The following is a 6640-nucleotide window of genomic DNA, read 5'->3' as shown; positions in this document are numbered from 1 at the left end:
TTAAGTCATTCTAACTATTTTTCGTTTTGAATGGATTGTTTCTTTTATTTTTGTGTATGGTTAATAACCGAACCAAACCAAACCAAACCGAAACCGATAACCACCAAACCGATAAATGTATATTATATTTGGTTTGGTTTGGTTTTGATAATTTTAAAACCGATTAAGTTGGTTTGGTTTTGGTTTTGACCAATAACTGATCCAAACCGACCCGTGAACACCCTAATTCTCTGTATTTCAATATTAAGGTAACACTCATTTTGGGTTACATTGTTTTTGCTAAAAGCAATACTTATTTGAGAATAGAGAGAGTAATTTTAGTAGATAAATGTCTATTGATGAAAAAAATATATATAAATCACTATTTATTCGACAATGGTATATAATATATATGCACAACTATTTAAACGAAAAATATATTTACTTTAAATCACAAAATGAATAGGCAGATTTGAATCTCATTGTACGTATACTCAAGATCTTATGGCCATCAAGGATGGAACAAATAATTTGTTCTTCCTTAGATGGTCTTTTTAAGAATAACCATATATCAAATGCTTTACATGTTATAATGGAAAAATTGCATAAGTGAATCTCTTTTATTTAATAGTTACCACTTTTAGATATATTTTTATTTCATTACCATTTTTGTCAACTTTTAGCAATACTTACTCAAACAATTTTGTTCCTTTTATATGTAATTAAGGAATTTTTCAACTTAGCAAAAAGTATTGTATCTAATCGGGAACATCGCTCATTCCCTTTTCTTTCTACTCTTCTCTCTGTTTTATTTTAGGGTTTTACCATTCTTTTTTCTTCAATTTTCAGCATAGAATTCTAACGGAAGAAGGTAAACGAAAATCGCTTAGAAGAAGTCTGCGAATACTTAGTGATGTTGATACTTCGAATCAAAAAGTTTATAGAAGGAGTCGGATGAGGGGTCAAATTGTGGATTCTACTGCTACAACGAAGTTAATGACAGTCTCAATTTTAATTTGAGAATTTCACAAGTATCAGGTGAGTAGAACAAGGATGAGAGAATGCATATTCATTGTAAAGGTAAAAAAAGAGTTAAAGAGGTGAACAATGTGAAAACATCGAAAAAAAGATGCTTTGATTTTGCATCTACGTCGAAGAAAATTATGGACAACAATGGCAATTTTGAGTATTTACCTCCTCAATTTTAGTTAAAAAAATTGAAAAATAAAGTTGTGCCGGAGAAGAATATGCCATGAAGGATGCAAAAACACGGAATCGATTGGCCAAAAATGTCATTCTACTGGAGAGTAGAGATCCGATATTTGATAGTATTTTGAATATATTTCTATTAGTTAGTTGTTATTTAGGAATGATTTTATACTGATTATTGTCTTGCTTTGATACGTAGTATGTGTAATTCATCTTTAGTATGTAGTAATACATTTTAATACATATGTAGGATCGTAAATTCTGGAAACATCTATTCAGATGTTGTGTATATTGCGAGTAGGTGGTCATCTTACACTAATCATAGTGTCATCGACCAAATCAAAATCTCTTTATCTGAAAAAACAACTTGACTTGTTCAGGAATACCTGTTTTGGTCACTTTCTTGACCTTCCAAAAGTGAACACACAACTCCAAGTTATTCATTGCTTTGTGAATAGGGAGTTAAAACACACTCTAGATGTTGTGTTTGCTATTGAAATACATGACAAAAAGTTGTTTTTGGTCTTAGAGAATTTGGATTAGTTACTGACTTAAATTGTGTTAGTGATGGCACTCCTGTCAATGTTCCCGATTCTAAGCGTAATTTGTTGAGCAGTTATTTTTCGGAACAAATCACTAATCAAAAGAGTCATCTACGTGAGTTATTTCTAGCTAAAAATTCCATAGATGATGCCTCCACTGTTTCATTGGTTGTTCTCTTCTTCATTAATGAATTTTTATTTTCATATGAGAATAATGAACACCAAATTAACAATAGAGATTTTTACCTTGTGAAAAGTGGACAATTCAATTCATATCCGTGGGGTTTAGATGTCTACAAGGAGTTGTGTGATTCTGTGAGACACGCATTTAAGTCGACCCATAAATACTATAGATTGGGTGGCTTGCCTCTTGCTTTTCAAAGTTGGATATTTGAGTGTTGTTCAATAGTCGATGAAGATATAGTTATTCGGGTTTCTGATTCAAATTCAAGAATCTTGAATTGGAAGACAATTACTGGTAGTCCATGACAAAAAAATATTGAGAAATGTCTCTTCATGCCTACAAAAATTAAGGTGTTTGTGCAAAGTTAATGCATTTTATGACATTGTTTAGTTCAACTCGAGTTAATATATCTACTTTTATTTTCTTTATTTGATTTTTCAGTTTGAGAACATAGTGGCGAGTGAAGATGAAGTTTCTAAATTCACACTTCCTGAACCTCGTGATTACAATGCTGAAATATTAAAATTGGAGACCAAAGGAGTAAGTCATGATCTAGACATGCTGACTAATGAGGTTATAGAATTGAGAAAAGTCTTTGTAAAGATATACAAACTTGACTTTATGCTTTTTTTTCTCTCAAAATTGTTATATTTTAATATTTGTGTTATGTTTTGATTATCTACTAGGCGAATGAAAATCACAATGCACTTGAATAGAAGATAGATTTAGGATTTAATCAAATCATAGCAAACAATAAAGAAATATCCTCCAATAGTTGTTTGTTAGAATTCACCATAAATTCTTTAATTTGATTAAATCCTAAATCTATCTTCTATTCAAGTGCATTGTGATTTTCATTCGCCTAGTAGATAATCAAACATAACACAAATATTAAAATATAACAATTTTGAGAAGAAAAAAAAGCATAAAGTCAAGTTTGTATATCTTTACAAAGACTTTTCTCAATTCTATAACCTCATTAGTCAACATGTCTAGACCATGACTTGATCCTTTGGACTCCAATTTTAAAATTTCAACATTGTAATCACGAGGTTCAGGAAGCCTAAATTTAGAAACTCATCTTCACCGGCCACTATGTTCTCAAACTGAAAAATCAAATAAAGAAAATAAAAGTAGATATATTAACTCGAGTTGAACTAAACAATGTCATAAAATGCATTAACTTTGCACAAACACCTTAATTTTTGTAGGCATGAAGAGACATTTCTCAATATTTTTTTGTCATGGACTACCAGTAATTGTCTTCCAATTCAAGATTCTTGAATTTGAATCAGAAACCCGAATAACTATATCTTCATCGACTATTGAACAACACTCAAATATCCAACTTTGAAAAGCAAGAGGCAAGCCACCCAATCTATAGTATTTATGGGTTGACTTAAACGTGTGTCTCATAGAATCAAACACCTCCTTGTAGACATCTAAACCCCACGTATATGAATTGAATTGTCCACTTTCCACCAGGTAAAAATCTCTATTACTAATTTGGTGTTCATTGTTATCATATGAAAATAAAAATTCATTAATGAAGAAGAGAACAACCAATGAAACAACAGAGTCATCATCTATGGAATTTTTAGCTAGAAACAACTCACGTAAATGACTCTTTTGAACAGTAATTTGTTCCAAAAAATAACTGCTCAACAAACCTCCACTTAGAATCAGAAACATTGACAAAAGTGTCATCACTAATACAATTTAGGTCAGTAACTAATGCAAATTCTCTATGACTGAGAAACAAATTTTCATGTATTTCCATAGCAGACACATCATCTGGAGTGTGTTTTAACTCCCTATTCATAAGGCAATGAATAACTTGGAGTTGTGTGTTCACTTTTTGAAGGTCAAGAAAGTGACTAAACAGGTATTCCTGAACAAGTCAAGTTGTTTTTTAGATAGAGAGATTTTGATTTGGTCAATGACACTATGATGTAAGATGACCACCTACTTGTGGTATACACAACATCCTAATGTTTCTAGAATCTATGATCATGCATATGTATTAAACTTGAATTAAAAATGTACTACTTCATACTAAAGTTAAATTAAAGATGAATTACACATACTACGTATCAAAGCAAGACAATAATTAATATACAATTATTCCTAAACAACAACTAACTAAGAAAAACACATAGAATTAGATTCAAAATACTATTCCATCCGTTCCATTTTATGTGAGGTAGTTTGACTCGGCACGCAGTTTAAAAAAGAAAGAAAGACTTTTAAAACTTGTGGTCCAAAATGAATGATAGAAATTTGTGTGCCTTTAAATCATTTCATTAAGGATAAAATAGACATTTTATAGTTAAATTGTTACTTAATCTAAAAATGTGTCATCTTTTTGGAACTGACTAAAAAGAAAAATAAGTCACATAAATTCACATACCGAATCTCTACTCTCCGGTAGAATGACATTTTTGGGCAATCAGTTCAGTGTTTTTGCATCCTTCACTGGCTTCTTCTCTGAAACAACTTTATTTTTCATTTTTTTGACTGAAATTGAGGAGGTAAATCCTCAAAATTGTCATCGTTGTCTGCAATTTTCTTCGATGTAGATGCAAAATCAACGCCATTTTTTTTATTTTTTCACATTGTTCACCTCTTTAACTCTTTTTTTTACCTTTACAATGAACATGCATTTCTCTCCTCCTTGTTCTGCTTACTCGATACTTGTGAAATTCCCAAATTAAAATTGGGATCGTCCTTAACTTTGTCGGTAGCAGTAGTAGCTGAAATTTGACCCCTCATCCGACACCTTCTATAAAAATTTTTATTCAAAGTATCAACATCATTAAGTATCCGCGGACTTCTTCTAGGCGATTTTCGTTTACCTTCTTCCATTAGAATTCTGTGTTGAAAACTGAAGAAGAAAGAACGGCGAAACCCTAAAATAAAACAGAGAGAAGAGCAGAAAGAAAAGTGAAAGAGGGAATGAGTGATGTTCCCAATCAGGTACAACACTTTTTGCTAAGTTGAAAATTCTTTAATTATATATAAAAGGAACAAAATTGTTCAAGAATTGTTTAAGTATTGTTAAAAGTTGACAAAAATAGTAATAAAATAAAAGTTTATTTAAAAGTGGTAATAATTATTAAATAAAAGAGATTCATTTATGTAATTTTTCCAGAAAATAAGAACTTTATGCTGGGGACATTGGGCTTGGCTTGATGCCAACCAGTTTTATCTAATTTTAAGTTTAAGTTATCTGATTGCTTTTTATATTTTTCTAATCGAACTTATAGTTTTAAACTTGTTAATCTAACCATATTCAAATTATGAAACTCTAGTAACAAAGAAGAGGTATTTCGAGTTACCTTAATCTATTTCTTGGTAATCCCCTTAATATCCCAGCATAATTTAATCTTTTTTTCAGCGTAGGTGTACTTGAAGCAATCTATCTGAGTCTGCGCTTCAAAGATATTCATTCATCCTGATAGATCAAATGAACTCCCCACTGTCTCACAATGCACCCATTGATAGATGCCTCAAATAGGCTATACTGGTTAATGTCTCCAACCTGCAGTGAAGAATACAATGGTATGTAGGCGAAGCAAACACACCAGCCATATGTTCTAGATGCTGTGCCCACTTTACATTCTTTCTCTATCACTTTAAGGTCTTTCAAATGATCATTGCATATCAATTTAGCATTGATAAAAGCATAATCATACTTCCCAGATAGCCTTGAATTAGGACTGCAGACACCTGCTCCCATGAGAGTCACACAGCATATAGCAAAGCCCTTGAACTTATCATTATACCAATTAATGGGCAGTTTGAACAAGATCTTTTCCTCAACACTCCGATGTATAAACCATGTGGGAATTGCACGTTCAGGAAAGACAATGGAGCAGGTTACCCTATGATCAGAGTTAAGAGTGGGGAGGATCACATCATCCATATTGTTTGATAGAAACAAACTGAGAATCTCATCTGAAATTGAGCTACCAATGCTCTCCTCTGTATAAGATTGTTGATCAAAACTATAATTGGTGAATGATACCAAATTCAACCTTGGGTACATCCATAGCTTTGCAATACTTTCTTTTGCCAAAAAATCTTCTACATATAATTCCTCTATATTCTGAGGAAGTTCCTTAAGTTCCTGACAGTGGGCTATATTGAGATATCGAAGGTGAGAAAGTCGGCTGAAGACATCAGGGAAATAAATAAACTTATTTCTGCTCAGGTTCAGTTCCAATAAAGAAGTTAAGCTCATTAGAGCAGCAGCTTGGCTATCACATAAATTACATCCACTGAGATCTAAGCTTTTCAATTCCCTCAAAGCATGAAACTCCCAGGGTAATATCAAACTGCGAGCAGATTGATGCTTTACCTTCGCCCTTTCTTAATGATAGGATCTTGAGTTTGCTTAACTTTCCAATAGAATCTGGCAGTTGCCAAATGGCAATGTTGCCAGCGTAGAGCTCCTCCAACTCGTTTAGATCACCTAGATTTTCAGGTAAAATTGCAAGTCTTGAGCAGCCTTTCAGAATCAAAATTTTCAGTTTTCTCATCTCAGAGACACTGGCTGGGAGTCTTACAAGGTATTCACATGATCGCAAATCAAGCAAGCTGATACCACTGAGCTGTCCTATTGATGAGGGCAATTCCCAAATTGCAGTACGTGCCAGAAGGAGCTCTGATAGCGATTCCATATTCCCCCGAATTTCTGGAAATTTTTCTAATTTCTGACAACCTG

General features: G+C 32.5%; 1 protein-coding gene across 1 annotated transcript in view; it reads right to left on the bottom strand.

Annotated features, from left to right (window-relative positions):
* LOC102588049 (TMV resistance protein N-like) overlaps positions 1 to 6640 on the bottom strand; it is a 64450-nt gene that overhangs the window by 55745 nt on the left and 2065 nt on the right. The gene's annotated exons all lie outside the window — the stretch shown is intronic.

This window comes from Solanum tuberosum, unplaced genomic scaffold, assembly GCF_000226075.1.
Source record: "Solanum tuberosum cultivar DM 1-3 516 R44 unplaced genomic scaffold, SolTub_3.0 scf00158, whole genome shotgun sequence".
Taxonomy (NCBI): domain Eukaryota; kingdom Viridiplantae; phylum Streptophyta; class Magnoliopsida; order Solanales; family Solanaceae; genus Solanum; species Solanum tuberosum.
Note: the sequence above shows the minus strand (reverse complement) of the source record. Positions and strands in the feature narration are given on the sequence as shown.